Below are 19,142 nucleotides of genomic sequence, written 5' to 3' on the forward strand. Positions count from 1 at the left end.
TTTTAGTGATGGCTTTTTCGTTGATATTAACATTATAGTCAGCATCAAAATAATTTCTGACAGTTTCATTACTGGATTTCAGCCGATATTTGCAAATGGGCAAATAAAACTACAAGGAGTCAGTGTATTATGTCTTTGCATACTGGTGCATTGTACAATCAGTTTTCCTGTTTTGCTGGATGAAAAACCCTGCAACACTCTCCGAAAACGGTTAACTTAACCACTGTATGGGGTAAAAAAAAAAAAAAAAAAGCATAAAAATTCCCCATGAACTTGATGGAATTCAAACCCAGGGCATTTTCACGCACAGCGAGAAAGTACAATGCAGTAATCGTTGTGCTATACACGATGGCGTATTATTGGCTGAATGAATGGTTTTTATTACAGTAATTATATGAAAGTCTGTAAATACCCACCCGTAGAGAGAGTTTCTAACTTAAAGCTTTTAGAATCCTATGCAAGTTATGCATTTACAATTATTTCATAACGCAAAGTTTGGTTAAATACTTCCCTGACTATTCATTATCACAGTCAGATGCGTGATTGATCGATGGATAATGCTAAAGGGAAAAATCTAGGGCTGACTCGAAACGGCAACCGGGTAATAAGTAAGCGATATTTTATACCTATTACAGACGTCCCAGTGGAGGTGTGCCTCACATTGAAATTGCTCCCCATCACCAACATACCAATTGCAGGGCCTGATATATAATCTAGGCCAATTTATTTTTTAGAATACGCAATCACATATTCTGTATAAAAAAATGTATGGTCTGTTTGCTAAACGCAGACACCAATTTTCCTAGAAAATAAAAACAATTAAAGTTCCTCCTGTTCTGAAGGCATATGGTTACGAATCATATTTTCAAAAATATGTAATCGTGATTACATATTATTTCGTATTATTTTAACTAATAAGTTATAATAAAGTGAATCCTGAAATCAAGAATTTAAAGGTTTAGCGAATATGACAAGCTTTTACCGATAAAAGTTTATCAACTTCAAATGTGCAAAATTAAATTCCTTTGATTCTTCATTTACTGACGTTTTCACTTTTATTTTACTTATAAGCCCCTCTATAAGCCTTGTTCTGAGGTCACCATTATGTATTTATTTTAAACTAATGACGAATAATGAAATTAAATATATATAAGAAAAACTTACCGTTTTCTTATTAGTCTTTCATAAGGTTTAAGGCGTGGATCGTTCCTTAACAGATTTTCAATATTAGGTACATCAATCTCAATTGGATTCTGGGATTTCATACTTCTCATACTTGCAGTTACATCCAAAAAGACAAATTCTGAGGCAAAACTTCTATAACTAAGACACTCAACAAAACCAAACTTCATTAGGTTATGTTAACGATTAAAGTTATGAATGCCTTATTTTCGATTTATGATTATTACAGATTCCGTGCAAAATATCGCAAGAAAAAGGTTCAGAACTTAAAATTATTGGAATCTGTGAGACTCACTACTGCTCCATTTCTGAAATGGCACAAGACAAAGGGGTAAAACGTCCTTTCAAACTATTAACATACATAGTTCACTGAGTACTTACAAAACTCGTATACTGAAAATGCACTTCCGATAATGGTTATAATTTAATATAACCAAAAACAATGTTAAGTGATTTCTTATTTTTAATGACATAAAAACTAAATTCATTAATATGGCAAACTTCAGCTCATTTGCTTCCCAAAATTCAAGTGGGCAAATGACATCATATTATTGACACAAAAATCCTCCTATGTAATTACTAATTTACTTTATTATTAATAGCAAAATATTATTATTATTATTATTGCACAGTATTCGATAGCTAATTTTATAGTATTCTTTGAAATAAATAATGAATTCACATCCGGCATCCCATACTTTAATTTTCGTGGGTAGAAAGACGAGTAAGGGCTTCAAATGAGAAGTTAGAAATCGGTAAGCATAAATACTGCAATAAATTTTCATATAACACAGCGTTCTCTGTTATATATCCCTCAAAATGCGGATGAATGATGTATGCTATGAAGTCACTACGGCAAATTCTTCCCCGACTATTCTTACCCCAGGGGTTCACATCTGGTGAGTATGAGCTTGGCACACCCAGAGTCCTGAGCTGGATATCATCATTCTTCTCTTCCTTGGCGATTCCTCTCTCTCAGGGTAACTTAGAATTTTTTTTTTTTTTTTTTTTTTTTTTTTGGTTAGTGAGTGCAGCAAAAGTCTCAGGCTTCCTTGCACAATATGACTAATAGTAACAATAATAACACAGCGCTCTCTGTTATATATCCCTCAAAATGCGGATGAATGATGTATGAAGTCAGTACGGCAAATTCTTCCCCGACTATTCTTACCCCAGGGGCTCACATCTGGTGAGTATGGGCTTGGCACACCCAGAGTCCTGAGCTGGATATCATCATTCTTCTCTTCCATGGTGATTCCTCTCTCTCAGGGTAACTTAGAATTTTTTTTTTTTTTTTTTTTGTTAGTGAGTGCAGCAAAAGTCTCAGGCTTCCTTGCACAATATGACTAATAGTAACAATAATAAGATTAAGTAAACAAAGATTTTCGGAGGCAGACGTTACACTTTGTAAATTTCGAGTATTCTTTGGTCGATGTGCTTGTTTATTGAACAAAAAAGTCAAACTTTAATGACTTTTTTGTCCAATTGGTAAAACTATGCAATTCGCAATAATATGCTCATTTTTATTTATTTATGTGTTCTCTCTTTTGGCTTGTTGTTGCTGTTGTTGTCGTATGGCTTTTAGGAGCATTAACAACTAAGGCCATATTGCTCCGTGTATATTGTCTGTAAATTGCGTATATTATGATAACATTGCTGGACGAAAAACCCGAGTTTCTGGAGAGAAAAAAACAACCATGATACCATCCCCAGAGACATACTAACTCAACCACGTTGTGAAAAAGGCCCATAAAAATTCCTCCCGTCATCGACGAGACCTTGAAATATCTATCTTGGGAAGACGCAGTCACTCTCTTACGGCCTGATCCAGGTCTTCTCTTCATATCACTGGTTTAACGCTTTAATTTCAGCACCTGAGATACCGTTGACTGGTGGCAGCCTATTTTATTCAGCGATAGCATGTGTAGAAATCCCTTCCTGGGACAGAGCACGCCTACACTTTTTTCTCTTGGTGTTAACTGAACATAAGGAGCCATGTTTACACCTCCGCAAAACAGGATACTAATGAGCGTGTATACCCTTCGAACGCCATATTTATAGAAACGGCTGATGCAATACCTTTCAATTACTGTCTGATGCAATAGAAGCGTTATCCGACGCAATACTTTTGCTTTGCGACAAACATAATGACTGAAATCGAATAATATCTTATAAGTTACTGTTGCACACGGAAAACTGCTGAAAAAATTGGAGCAATGCGGCATTGAAATCAAATTGCTGCTATGGATAAAGGGATGGTTCAGTGGGAGAAGACAGAGAGTGGTAATCAGTAGACACTGCTCTTCGTGGACTAATGTTATTAGCGGAGTGCCTTGGGTCCATTGTTGTTTTCTGTATTTATAAATGATATTGATGATGGTATATCAAGCTTAATGTACAAGTTTGCGGACGATACGAAGGTTGGCATGGTGGTTAATGACGATAATGACAGTACGCTGCTGCAAGAGGATCTAGAAAAGTTGAGCAGACGGGCTGAGAGGTGGCAAATGAAGTTTAACATTAACAAATATAATAGGGAATGAAAAGGATCTGGGGGTAATTGTGCAGGCATATATGAAGCTTTCTGAGCAGTGCAGACGGTCTGCAAGAGTAGCTCATGGTGTCTTGTCAATGATATACTGGAATTTTTCTAGCAGGGATAAGGAGGTGATTATCCCCTTGTATAAGGCAATGGTCAGGCCTCACCTTGAGAGTACTGTATACAGGTCTGGAGGCCTCATTTCAAGAATGATGTAGAGCTGTTGGAACGAGTACAGAGAAGGGCAACAAGATTAGTGAATGGAACAAAGGGTTGCTCTTAGGGGAAAGGCTTAAATTTTGAAGATTACAGTGGAGACTAGGCACCTGCGAGGTGATCTGATTGAGGTATATAAAGCCTTGAATGGTTTGAGCATGGTCAATGCTGATGGGACTCTTCCCCTTGCTCAGAATAATCACCTGTGAGGGCATAAATTGAAATTGAGGAAAGACAGTTGTAGGATAGATGTGCAGAAGTTTGCCTTTAGCCAGCGGGTAGTTGATTGATGGAAGAGACTTCCATCTTTTGTTGTGGAAATTGATAGCATAAACAAATTTAAGGCTGAGCTGGACAGGTATTTGGAACGAACGAAGGGGTGAAATTGGAGCGTGTTTTTTTTTTTTTTTTGGCTGATGCTGCATAAGCTTGCTTTCGTGCATCATATGCCTCTACTAATGCTACGTTTTTTTAAGGTGATGCCGTTTTTTTGTCCGCCACTGTAATGCAGCTAATAGGAATACAAATAAATTAATGGCACAGATAGTAATAATCAACTACATACAGTTGATATGAAATGGCTGACATAATTTTCCAGATGTTAACATTACGGGTGCATTCAATGTAGTTCATGACTACATAAAGCCGGAATTATATGGTATGTGACCGCACAGCCCTCTAAACTGTAAAGTCCGGGTGAGAAGAGAGGAAAGATGAAACATGCTGGTTCTTTTTTAGTTTGGTTTAGACTTATTCAATATAGCAGACTAGAGTGGGAAGGTGTTTTATCTAAAATATATATATTTTAAAATATTATTTGTTAATACCGAAAAAACGTAACAAACCTCCAATTAGGTACGAATTAATGTGACTTTTGCTGCTGAACTTTTTGAGCGAGCCTCAATATCAGACGAGTATGCCCAATAATTTTCATCTTTAGGAGTGCTGAGAGACTCGTATTGTTCAGATGGTTTCTTGGTTTATTTTTAATATTGTTCATATTCGAAAACATTTTCTTGCAGAAATACGTCAAACCAAAAACTGAGAGAAGTCCATACGCAAATATTTTCAAATTTATTTACGTGTCCGGTAAGTCACTCCATGTATCGAACACAATCTTGCTTTTTCAACTGATCTATCGCCATCCATTTGTGTAGAATTGCAAGAGCAGCCTTTTGCATTTCCAAATCCACAATTTCAGTTTTAAGGCATTTTAGTCTTGCAGTCCACATGTCCTTGATTTTTAATTCCTCTAACTCCATTTTAAATTATGCTTCATGTGGGCTAAAAGAGCCGTAGTTACATGTTCAGAGTGCCGCAGGTTGCCGTCCCTTGCCTAGAGGTATCGCCGTAATTATAATCAATGTCTTTCGACACGGTACATGAATGGTCCAATTTCGAATTCTGACTTTGACACGAAGAAATTTTTATTGTTTTTATTTATTTTTATTTTTCTTACAGTATGGTATAGTTACTCAGTCTGGTTTGAGGATAACGACGTTTTTTTAGCTATAGAAGTTGGGTTTTGCACGCAGAACAAGCAAACCAGCCATAGTATATAATCAACTTATAAACATTATGAAGTGATGTCTCATGGCCTTAGCTGCCTCAGTGTGAAGTCTAACAGACATGCGAAAAACAGTCATCATGATGTTTACAGCTGATAGTGCTTCTTCCTGTGGACCTCTCTATATAAACCCACTACAATTTCCAATTTCGGCATTTAACATTTATGTTTAATGTAGAAAACTATCATACTAATCTAATAAAACTCGCTATTCACTTATTTCATTTATTATATAAAGTACTATATGAATGACTAAAGGTAGAATAAATTTCATGAGTACTACTTCGGTATGCTACTTACCACAGTGTTATATTTGCATGAAATCATCACTGTAAAAAATAAGATTACAAATTCGTCCATTTCGTGAATCACTACAAATAAAACTTATGTAGTAGTTCAATTTATGGATGTATTATTAACTTTTTTTCAGAAACTTTTTATATATCGCATCAGTGTGATTGGTATTATGCAGAAATAGCATGGTTAATTTATCTACCCAGATTGCTTCGGGATTTAAGAGGAACATCAGATTCTCTGAACCTCTGATATGTTTTTAGTTTCTTCAAGTAGTTAGCCCCTTCTGATCATAATTCTCTGGGGGTAATTACTCAGTCAACAAACAACTCTTGAGACTCTGGGGCAGTATATGTATTTTATTTTATCATTTAAATGGGAGGAAGTGCACAAATTTCATCGTGCCTTCATAGTAATACTTCTTCGTTCCCACTAAATTACGGCATTGTTTTCATAAACGGCTTCTACCATTGTTGTAGTGATGTCTTCATTCTCTTACTGAAGTTCATCTTGATATCGATGGTTTGATTGTTAATTATCCTGCTCAGATAGCTTACAAACTGAATAAGCATTTTGTATCTACATTCACACATGAGGAGTTATTAAGGGAGGAAAATGCCAGAAGTTTATCAAATTGTAACAGGATGCTTAATGACGTTGTAATAACTGAGAGCAAAATGGAGGAGAAATTGTTGAAGTTAAACATAAGAAAGGCTCCTGGGGTGGATGGGATCTATTCAGTTATATTAAACGAGGCGGCAAAAGAACTAAGCAAACCCTTAGCTATAATTATGAGAGCATCCTTGGATTCAGGATAAGTCCCCACGGACTGGAATTGTGCAAACTGTCAGTATCCATGCCTTTCAGGTGTTGGCAGGCGCCCTTCCTTTGGACCTGGAGGTGATACGTTGTGGGCTTCTCTACCAACTATCAAAGTGACGTTCATGGACTACACCATTGATCCCACTAACAACTTGAATGCTGAAAAGAAGCGCCTTAGCCTCCATTTACAACAGACATGGCAAGATGGGCTAAGGTCACGGATCCATCAGAGCAAAACTCTCAAGTCTTGGAATTATTGATGATCCCCTTTACCACTGTGGAGAGCTGGAGAGTTGGACTCACCTAATGCATGACTGCCCTTTGTATGAGGACCTTCGCTGCATTCTGATTACTAAAATTAACTTCAATCCAAAATTCCAGGAGCATTACTTGTTGGACAGCGACTCAGAGTACAAGGCCATCTCGCAATATTGCCAGGAGCTCATCACAAGAAGAAGATCCCTAGAGCTGGAATGAATATACGCCTGATCAACTCGTCTTGCCCATATTCAAGCTGGACTGTCAACGACTACCATCGCTAATGGGATGTGACCTCTGTCCCATGGATGACAACACTGCTTTGGATCTTCTTGATTTACTCTTCACAAACCATGATATTATGCAGTGACCAAACTTATAACCAGCGTCTGAACCATCTTTAAATTGCCTGAGCCCTGCACCCAAAAACTTAATAACAACATTAGTTGCATAATCAGTAATCCTTTTGGCTGACCCCTATCTGTAGCGTTTTTTTTTTTTTTTAGGTCCTAGCCACTGAAATCTCAGGTAATTAGGTGGCAGGATCTGCCACCTAATTTCCTGAGATTTCAGTGGCTAGGAATTAAATAACTACAATACTAGTGTACCTAGTCTGCCTCCACGTGGCAGAGTGTGGACAACGTTGGAACCCTTTAGGGGCCCAGCGGCTAAATGACCAGAGGAACAATGGTACACGACACTACACATATACGAAATCCATACACTTTAAACCTCTGGCATTGATTCTGTTTCACACCCACAACGTATACTACGCGGAGATGGGGGAAACCCCTGGTGCCGTTTGACACTAAACACACTCTACACTCTGTATCCCCAATTCACAAAGGGGGATCGAAGGGTGACACGAGTAATTACAGACCAGTTAGTTTAACTTCTGTTCCGAGTAGAATAATGGAGTCACTGGTTACAGATGTATCAGAGGATCATCTAGATAAGACTGCAGCAATAATTCAGACACAGCATGGGTTTGTTAAGGAAAAGTATTATCTGAAAAATTTGATTGGATACTATGTTGTGGTTACAAAGAACTGGATGCAAAAAATAATTTTGATATCATATATTTGGATTTCAGGAAAGCTCTTGACACTGTTGCGCATGAAAGACTACTGTACAAATTGTATTAGTATTAGTATTAGTATTAGTAACGGCCGTATGGTGCAAGAAAGCCTATGGCTTATGCTGCACCAGCCAAAAAAAAAAAAAAAAAATCCGAACAAAACAATGATAAAAACAAAAATTAAATAAATAAATAATAATAATTAATAAATAAATAAAAATAATAAAAATAATAAAATGAAATAAAAAGGAAATTAATCCTATCATCCTATGCGCTTCCCTTACCCGAAAGTACTATCCAGATAACCTTTGAATTTCCCCAAACTGTCGGCCTCTACCACCAATGAAGGCAACTTATTCCAATAATTTATAACTCGCTGGCTAAAATAAAACTTCCTGCAGTCCAATCTAAACATTTCCCCCCGTAACTTGAATTTATGTCCCCTAGTTCTAGCATCATTTATAATCTTGAAAATTTTGTCCTCATTCATTTTACTGATGCCTCTCAGAGCCTTAAACACCTCAATCAAATCTCCTCTAAGGTGTCTAGTTTCCAAACTCTGCAACCCACATATTCGAAGTCTTTCTTCATAAGGACGCCCTTTTGCCGATCTCACCAGGCGAGTTACCCTTCTTTGCACCCTTTCAAGAAGCTCGATGTCTTTCTTTAGGTGCGGTCTCCATACTTGAACACAGTATTCCAAGTGTGGTCTAACATAAGCCTTATATAATGGGATTATCACGTCCCTATCTCTACTTGCAAAAGTTCGATAGATCATCGATAGGACACCATGGGCCTTCCTTGCAACCAGTTTACAATGTTCGGAGAATTTCATGTCTGACCATATCGTAACACCCAAGTCCCTTTCCTCCAGTACTGGGTTTAGTTGAACTCCACCAAGTGAATAAGTTATTTTGGGATTACTGTTTCCCAGGTGTAATATCTTACACTTACACTTTGTTGGATTAAAGCATAGCTGCCATTTTTCTGACCATTCTTGAAGTCTATCTAGGTCTCTCTGAAGAAGCTCAGCTTGACAGTGATCATTAACTACTCTACCAATTTTAACATCATCTGCAAATTTAGACATCACACCCTCTATCCCTTCATCAATGTCGTTTATGAAAATTAAAAACAACAGTGGTCCTAATACTGATCTTTGGGGAACCCCACTTCTTACATCAACCCAATCTGAGGAATAGCCATTTATCACAACCCTCTGCCTCCTGCCCTGAAGCCATCCTTCTATCCATCTAAGGATTTTCCCAGTGATTCCAACCTGTTCCAGCTTATAAAGCAACCGCTCATGTGGGACTGAGTCAAAAGCTTTGCTGAAATCTAAATAAACAATGTCGAAATTATTCCCTAAATCCAGCTCGTGAGTGACCCTTTCGAAATAGCGAACCAGATTTGTTAAACATGATTTTCCCTTTACAAAACCATGCTGAGTATCCTTGAGAATTTCAATTCGATCCAAATGATCCTGAATTCCACCCTTGATCATTGCCTCCATGATTTTCCCCACCACTGAAGTCAGACTAACTGGTCGATAATTTCCCACTTCACTTTTAGAGCCACCCTTATGTATGGGAGATACATTTGCACTTTTCCAATCCAAGGGAATCTCCCCAGAGTCTAGTGATGCTTGCATAACCAGCCTCAGTGGTTCAATGCACTCGCTTGCCGCCTCTCTCAAGATTATAGGGTATATTCCATCAACTCCAGGAGCCTTACTGGTCTGTAGGCTTGAAAGTTTTTTCATTAAATAATCTTGCGAAATTTCAATATCATTAATTACATATTTTTTAACTTCGCTCCCACAATTTCCCATTGCCACAAAAGGCTTTTCATTTGTAAATATCGATGCAAAATAACTGTTGAGTTCATCTGCAACGGCAGCTGGTGTATTTATTACTATCCCCTTTCCCTTACGTAAAGGTCCGATCTGGTTTGTCCTGCTCTTCTTGGCATTTATATATGTGAAGAATTCTTTATCACCCCTCTTTGCTCTGTTTGCTAGTGATTTCTCATAAACTGCCTTTGCCTGTCGAACCTTTTCTGTGGCTCTATTACACATCACCTTGTAGCTGTTATAGGCTTCAGTACTTTTTATTGCTCTGTAACTTTTCCATGCCACCTTTTTCTGCTCAAGTAATGTGGCAACTTCACTATTCATCCAACTTGGAACCCTTCTCGTGGAGTATTTTTTTAATGGTATATACGCATTCAAGGCATCCGTGATTAATGTTTTAAAAGCGTACCACAGTTCAATTGTATTCATTCTCTGCGCGATATCTACCCAGTTAATAGAGGCCATGTAGTACCTTAAGGCATCGTAATTTCCTTTTCTGAAATTAAAACCCATTCCTTTGCCTTTTACTTCTGCTACCTCTCTCGTCATCATCCACCGTAGAACTCCATGATCACTTCCTGCTACTGGTTCCTCTACTGTCAGCCCTGTTATGTCATCTGATTCATGTGTGATGATGAGGTCTAGGATATTCTTTTCTCTAGTACTTTCCCTGACATGTTGATACAAATAACAGTCATCTAGTTGATTTAAAAATTTTGTTCCCCATGTCGAGTTTCCTTCCCATTTACTGCAATCAATTAGAGGCAAATTGAAATCACCCATAATAAGACATTGACGCTTACTTGCCCATTCCACTTGCATGTAGAGGCTCTTGTCATAGTCCCCACAATCACCTGGTCTATAGATTACTCCTACTCGCATTGTACCTTTGTTTCCAACTATCTCACACCATACAGACTCTATACTAGCATGTGAAATGTCTCAATCCGGGAAAGCTATCGTCGCACTCAGGCTGCTTCTGATAAGAAGCATTACCCCACCACCCCTTCTATCTACTCTATCCTTCCTAAATACATTATACAAGCCGTACTGAAACTCATCATCCCCAATTTCCGGGTGGCACCACGTCTCTGTAAGCCCTATTATGTCCGCGTTACTTGTTTTAACCAGCAGTTCGAATTCGCTCATTTTATTGACGACACTTCTAACGTTACTGTATAAACAATTAAGATTTACTGTTCTTGTATATTTAACAACCCTAACACAACCCTTGAAGTTTTTTAGGCTCTCTTCCCTGATATTAGCTACCCGCTCACGTGCAACGTCTTTGGCCCCAGAACATCTAGATAATATGTCCAGTTGGGGTAATAGGTAAGAACTCTTAAGGTATGTGCAAGAGTTACATTGACCAATATTATCAGATAAACGCGTGTCAGTATTACCCACATCCCCCCTAACTAGCAGTTTCCCTGAGCCTTTAAGGTATCCTCAATAATACTGGCAAAAACTTTTGCACCACCTTTGTTTAAGTGTATCCCGTCTCTACAAAACCAATTCCTTCTACCTACAAGTGTGGGCCATGCTGATAGAAATTTACCCCCTAAAGCCTTGCAGATTCCTTCAAGTCTTGAGTTAATCCACAAGGCTCTTAACATATAATCCCTCCTATCGTGTCTGGGCAGAATTGCAGACACAGAGACATTATGGCCTAGCTCGCGACATTTTTTCAGCATGGTCCTGTATTTTTCCAACAAATCGTCAGATCGTGTACGTTTAATATTATTTGTTCCCACATGAATAATGATATTTTCTTTACCCCCTTTAAAATCTGACAGTCTGTTGGTGACATCATCAATAGTTGCTCCCGGCAGACATACCCTGGTGCTCCTCCACCTATCTTTATTACAAAAAATATTCCCCGTTTCCCTGACAATGGAGTCTCCTAATAAAACAATGTCCTTTTTAACCAGGGTAAGTTGGAGCAGAATGGTATTAGGGATAAGTTGCTACAATGAATAAAAGTATGGTTGAGTAGGAGAAGACAAAGAGTGATAATCAATGTTAATTTCAAAGAGGCCACGAAGAAAAATCGATGTAACTTTAGATGAAATAATATTGGAACAGGTCGACAGATACAGGTACTTGGGAAGCATAATGACAGAAAATTGAAAAGGCCTGGAAGAAATAAAAACAAGAATTGCAATGGGCAAAGAGGCATTCAGTAATAAAAAATAAATATTGAGAAGTAATTAAGAAAGCAAATGGTGAAAACATTAATATGGACTGTTGTACTATAGTATATGGCTCCTAAACATGGACACTGGGAAAGAGGAGATTAGACACCTAGAAGCTTCCGAGATGTGGGCGTGGAGGAGAATGGGAAGGGTGAAATGGGTGGATAGAGTGAGTAATGAGATTTTGAGGAAAGTAGAAGAGAGAGTGTTAATAAAGAATTAAGAAAGAGACAAACTAGCTTTATAGGACATGTATTGAGAAGAGAAAGCATGTAGAGGAAAGGGATTGAAGGGTATATGTTTAGCAAGAGAATTGTTGGCAGAAGGAGAATTGGAATGATGCATTGGATGATAAGAGGAAATTATGCAGGAATTAAAAGTATAGCACAAGATAGAGAAGCATGGTGCCAATGGAATCCTGAACCTGCCTGAAGGCAGAGAACTTGAAGAAAAAGAAGATTTTTATAACTGCAAAATATAAAACACAGATCTAGATAAGCACTTAACGTGTCTGCAATTTCATGTACTGTATTTATTTCAAATGAATTATTTGCCTGCCATGTTGAATATTGGTAAAAGTCGCGTTGAGCATCTGATTGTACAAAACCAATCAGATGCCGCGATTTCTGGGTATGTGGGACAGGCGTTTGGTTAGGTTTTAAGAGTAACACTAAGTTGCAGAATGGTAATCCTTTGCTTTGACTTTTTATTCGTGTTTAGCAGCAGCACTAATTGACTGAAATGCCTGAAGGCCATAGGTGCGAACAATTCGTTACCAGTAGTCTCTCGTAATCCGTTCGTTATATGGAAATTTTCTTCGTTCTACTGAAACTATTATAAATGTAATTTCCCAGGGGAATTTAAAAAAATAGAAAATTTCTCTATAAAGAAGTTCGTTAAACAGAGGTCCCACTTGTATATGTCAAAATATTTTTTGGCGCCCTCCTGAATTGCCTGCCGTAAGCGATGCTTACCTCGCCTACCTACTTGCGGCGGCCCCTTATAGTATGGTTAATATTTAATCATGTCTTCTCTGCTTGATTTTGGTTAGCCTCCAATCTTTTTATCGCCATTCGCATTAAATAATTATGTAAACGATATTGCCTGCTATTTTCAAGGTTGATTATCATAGACGACTGAGGTGTTATAGTCCCAAGGTGAAATAAAAAAGGATGAATTAGAGCTCTTGTTACAAAAAAAAAAAAAAAATGTGCAGCCCGTTGTGAACTGTTGAGCTGGTTTACAGGATCTGGTTTATTAATTACTTGGTGCAACTAGTTCCTACTAAGCCCCTCACAACTTAAAATTTATTTCAGTTTTGTGCAAGTGGCCAGTGGCGCGTTTTTCGTGCCTTGGCAAGGCCCTGCTTGTTTTTCTTCTGCAAAAAAACACAGTTATAGTAGCTTGTAAATTTATTCGGGGGAGGTAGCCGTACACTATATAAACTGAATTTTGTTTATTTATACTTTATGCATCCACCAGATTTTGCATATTTGAAAGGACTCTTATGTAAATAGACTCACTCATTATGTTTAATCATTCCATTTTAGCCAGTGCTGGACCAAGGTATTTCCGCGCCCTTGGCAGATTTTTTTTCGACGCCATTTACTAAGGATGTATATGTATATTTTCCTCAATTGTTCTTCTGTTTTTTGTTCCCCTTGAAGAATGGCGCCCCGGCAAGGGCCCTGCTAGCTCGTCCTAGCAGGGCCCTTTAGCTCATTATGGAATAATAATAATAATAATAATAAAAAAAAAAAAAAAAAATATATATATATATATAAAGATCATTAATTACCCTTTGAACATCAGTACACATATTAATATGATTGACATTTATACTACAAATAGTGTGCATTAGATTATTATTGTACAATAGGACATAGCCTATTTATGTACGCAGCATTGAGTGAAATATGTTTACTGCTCGCAGGGATGGACAGCAGGTTTTGGTCCCATAGACTCCCAACAATTTTGATCCCGTCAGAATCACTTATCATGTCATGACTGCCATGAATTTCACGATGAATTTGCCTTTGTCCCCAGCAGTGTTTGGTCGCCTGGGCTAGTCTACCCCTGGCTATTTGTTGCTAACGGTCCCCACAATATAAGATCGATGCACTAAAGTAGCAAACCAAGTTTGTTCATTGCTATACACATAAATTGGCAATGTCCAACTTCTTCAATAATGTTTCACCAGGGTGCACTTGTGATCGAAACAGTTATCGTTTGGCATTTTTCAGTTGTATTTGAGTTTTTTAATTCTTTTCTTTTCGTTCTTTGATTTTTTGAAAATGTGTTGGAACGATACTTACACAGTTTTTTAGCAACTTATTTAGTAAATTCAAGACAATTTGATGAAAGTGTGGCTTTAAAACAGTTTTGCAATGGGCTTGAAGTGAGTATGTGAACTACGTTTTATGTTGAAAAATCAAAAGTGATCGAGTATTCCGAATTTGTGAACATTTCATTAATATTTTGGATTTTTTGTATGTCGTAGAAGTCGAAAAGGAATTATAAATGTATTTCATAATTAAAATTATATATGTGCTTGCCGGTTTGTGTAAAATTGATTTTCGGATTCCTGATTACCGAAATTAGAAATTCTCGACGCTGAAATTTAGGATTGTAAACTCTAGCACATTCAGGATTTTGCTTTGTGAAGAACTGAGCTTCACAGCTGTTACTTTGACCTAGAGAAATTTATTGAGTTTTTGTTTTTTTGATTTTCATCGAGGCTCTTTGAAAGAAGTTGAAGCAATTTAGCCCAACCCGAATGCACACCAGCATAAATTATATGTTCCTAAGTGAGAGAGGAAAACAGAAAACCCTGCTTCACTCCAACAGGTTCAGTTTAAAATGATCGAAGTGACTACCCCTTACTTTTCATTGGTAAAGGGAAAAGGACCACAGGGTAATCTAGAGAGAGACAAAAAAAAAAAAAAAAAAAACAATGAAAATAATATTTGCCCATGTTTCGAAAAGTGAATGAATTGTTAATGTGGAACATTTTTTAAATTATCGTTATATCTGGTTTCAGTTCTACTCTCCCTGGTTTTTTTTTTTTTTTTTCACAATTTTTTTTTTTGTGTAGTCACCACTGAGATATAGTTGGAGTCATGGGCGTCTGCAGAGGGGGAAAACGGGGCACTTGCCCCCCCCCCAGGGATCGAGTAAAAAATTTTACAAATTATAATCGTAAAAGTGATTGAGACATTTATATGCATTATGTATATGTTCTTGTATTGATGCAATACTGTATTCTATAATCTACTGGTGGAAAAATCCCCCAAAAAAATTAAATAATTAAATAAAAATTTATTGATGTAATTATTTCTCTCCAAGCTTTGCCCCCCCCCCCCCCGGAAAATTTTCTGTGGACGCCCATGGTTGGAGTAAACACTCTAAACAAATAATTATATGAATTAATTATATAACGAAATCTTATTTATATTCGAGACCTACTTTGTAATCCATATGAGCTGATCAGTTTATGAATTCATAACCACTGTGGATACGAATTCATCTGAATCATTCCATTATTCACTCTGAAACTTGGGATATCGTCTGTGTAGTTTTGGCTCCCAGTTTGTACACCTTTCTCCAGTCGTAAGTCTTGAATATAATGGTTTAAACAAAATTGTATGTAAGGTGATTGTCGGTTTTTTGCCCAGTTTGTGCTCATTAAGTAAACATTCTTGATTAACTGTATTTTGGAGCAGTGATATTTTTGCCACTTGTCTCTATTTTACTAGACTGCACTTGAGGCTTGTCAGGTATCAACTGACTCAGTGTTGCTTTTACTTTTGAAGTGCAATGATAAGTACTCACTGTCTCTAATGGCTTTGAAATTTTTGTCAAAATATTAATTTTGAAAAAATGGCATGAACTTTTTTTGTTGCCTGATGCAAATTTGAAATTACTGTTTGAACTTCTGGTTGAAAAAAGTCAAACAGCACTACTTGTTTTTAATCATCTTATGATTACAAACAATGCTTCTACTACTTTCAGTCATATTTATATGCAGAGTGATTCATAAAGGTCTTTTAGGATGGTCTGAACATAAAGTGGGCAAGCGCAGGAGTGTAGTAGCATGGAACGGGGGTTCAAGCACCTATGACTGCTAATTATGGTCAACAGTTATATTCAGTGTTGAAATGATTTTAATTTTAATCTCTGATTCATTAGTAGTTACATCAGAATGTAAACAGAACATTTTTAACCACCACTGGCATTCTTGCTCGATAGTAGTATTCTCAACTTTACATTTGAAGAAAACCAGACAGATATCAGTTTTGTTAGTATGTAGCTTCCTCTTTCACTTATCTGCAACTTCCTGTTTTATTTATCTGCAACATAAGTTTTTCATATTTGTGTAAATTATCTTCAAGGATGTTCTAAAGCAATATCAGTTTCAACTACTAGTGATTGCATTTTAAAGTGAATTGGGTTGTTTTATGCTGAGGCAACTTGCCTAAATATGTCAATGACAAGCTTGGACATATTTGAAATACACTATGTGAATAAGTCAAAGTTTGAGTAGCATCTTTTAACGTACATTTCCATGAATATTTCTCATGGTGATGTATAGAACTCTACATTCTTAGTTCTGTGTTCATCCAATCCTAATGTTGCCTTAAGCTTTGGTTTTTAAAAAAGTTTGCGACAAAATTTAACAGAACTCTTGTTATTGAATATATAATTGTCAGTTTCATCATTTAGATATTTTTATCAGTGACTAGAAAATCATGCAAAGTAAAGTTTGAATAGATGATGCACTTTTTTGTATATACAGGGTGTCTCAAAAATACACGGCATAACTTCAGGAATGAGTTCCTCATATGTAGAAAATAAAAATATTTTATATCAGCATAGTTCCGGAAATGCTTGGTTTCTGAGTTTTGAAAGTCTGTCTATGACACTTAACTGTTCACATCACCTTACAGTAATTGTTCAAAATGTCCACCTTCTGCCTGAATACAGGCCTCACATCGACGTCTCATGGACTTATGAAGACTATGCCAAATTCCTGGCATGTTTCGTATTGTCTCAAAACCTGCCGCAATTTGATTGCGGAGAGTTTCCACATCAGCTACTGGAGTCGAATACACCAATGACTTTAAATGGTATTCTGCATGTGCTGATTCCAGGAGTGGCTTGCACAACATCCAAAATCTCCTCCTCTACTTCAGGAGTCTTAGATCTTGGTCATCCTCTGTCGGCAGCACGAGGTGTAAAGGTCCCATGTTCACAAAGGTGGCGATGAATACCTTCAAACGTTTTCCTGTCTGGACATCTTCATTCTGGGAACCTTTCGTGGTACAAACGACGAGCCTCCAGAGCATTGCCGTCTGCCAAACCGTACATAAAGTGCATATCCGCTTGCTACTGATTTTAGTACATGGTCGGAATGGAAAACCACCAGATTCTGTCAGTACCTTGTGATGAAGGAAATCACCTTCTGGAGATAAGACATTCCGGTTAATAACTCGGGAACCAAGCATTTCCGGAACTATGTTGATATAAAATATTTTTATTGTCTGCATAAGAGGAACTCATTCCTGCAGTTATGCCATGTATTTTTGAGACACCCTGTATATATATAAACTACTTTAAGAAAAAATCTTTAAGAACAAACTTGTAATGAATTGATTTTCATGCTATGCGAATTTATTAAAAATAATAAAAATCATATATAATAGTAATAATAAAAAATGTATTTATTTTCAATAAATACATTTTTTATTATTCTATTATTATTCTACATATTATTAGTATAGAATATAAATAAAAGCCCAAGAAAGCCCCTCTAGTAGTTTATGTAATATATTCAAGTGAATTATAAACAATAAATATTTATATTCATAGGTTTTTTTTTTTTTTTTTTTTTTTTCACTTATTTCATACATAATGGTGGATAAGAGTGATCTGTTCAAAATGCCAAAATAATAAACAACAATTACATAATAAAAGGATGGTTAAGTGGGAGAAGACAGAGGGTGGTAATCAATGGGTGCTGCTCTTCGTGGACTAATGTTATTAGTGGAGTCCCACAGGGTTCGGTGTTAGGTCCACTGTTGTTTTGTATATTTATCAATGATATTGATGAAGGTATATCAGGCTTAATGTCGAAGTTTACAGATGATACAAAGGTTGGCAGGGTTGTTAATGACAGTAATGGCAGTGTGCTACTGCAACAGGATCTAGATAATTTGGGCAGATGGGCTAAGTGGCAACTGAACTTTAACCTTGACAAATGCAAAGTACTGCATATGGGTAGAAGTAACCCCAGAGAAAGGTACCAACTGTGTGGTACTACACTTAAGGTGGTAGAAAATGAAAAAGACCTGGGAGTAATTGTGCAGTCAGATATGAAGTTTTCTGAGCAATGCAGACAGGCTGCCAGGGCAGGTCATGGGGTTTTGTCAATAATATATAGGAATTTTGCTGGCAGGGAGAAGGAGGTGATTGTCCCTCTGTATAAGGCAATGGTCAGGCCACGCCTTGAGTACTGCATACAGGTCTGGAGGCCTCATTTTAGGAAGGATGTAGATTTACTTGAGCGTGTACAGAGAAGGGCAACAAGATTGGTGAGGGGAATGAAGGGATCCTCTTACCAAGAGAGGCTTAAGTTCTGCAAATTGCAGTGGCTGGAGACTAGGCACCTGCGCGGTGATCTGATTGAGGTATATAAGGCCTTGAATGGGTTGAGCACACTGAATTCTGATGGGATCCTTCCACTTGTTCAGATTACCAACCTACGGGGACATAAGTTCAAATTAAGAAAGGACAGATGTAGAATAGATGTGCGGAAATTTGCCTTTAGCCAGTGGGTGGTTAATTGCTGGAACAAACTTCCATCTGTCATTGTGGAAGTTGACAGGTTAAATAAATTTAAGGAGGAACTGGACAAGCATTTGGAGGGAATGGTGTGATTTTTTTATTTTATTTTATTTATTTATTTATTTTTATTTTATTTTTTTATTTTTTGGCTGATGCTGCATAAGCTCATACAGTTGCTTTCTTGCATCACATGCCACTACTACTACACAATTACATTTTTGTCAAAGAATTTTGGTGGTAATCTTTCTTAAAAACTGTAGTCTTATTCTACCATACCTTTTGAGAACCTCTCTGAA

General features: G+C 37.1%; 1 protein-coding gene across 1 annotated transcript in view; it reads left to right on the top strand.

Annotated features, from left to right (window-relative positions):
• Nucleotides 1-14,244: 14,244 nt before the first annotated feature.
• The window catches only part of LOC150075455 (uncharacterized), a 29,026-nt gene continuing 24,128 nt past the window's right edge, over nucleotides 14,245-19,142 (top strand). Inside the window, exon 1 of the mRNA XM_090388667.1 lies at nucleotides 14,245-14,401. The gene's annotated coding sequence lies outside the window, so the exon portion shown is untranslated. The remainder of the gene's footprint in view (nucleotides 14,402-19,142) is intronic.

Source organism: Mastigoproctus giganteus, chromosome 14, assembly GCF_048544385.1.
Source record: "Mastigoproctus giganteus isolate SK-2022 chromosome 14, ASM4854438v1, whole genome shotgun sequence".
Classification (NCBI taxonomy): Eukaryota; Metazoa; Arthropoda; class Arachnida; order Uropygi; family Thelyphonidae; genus Mastigoproctus; species Mastigoproctus giganteus.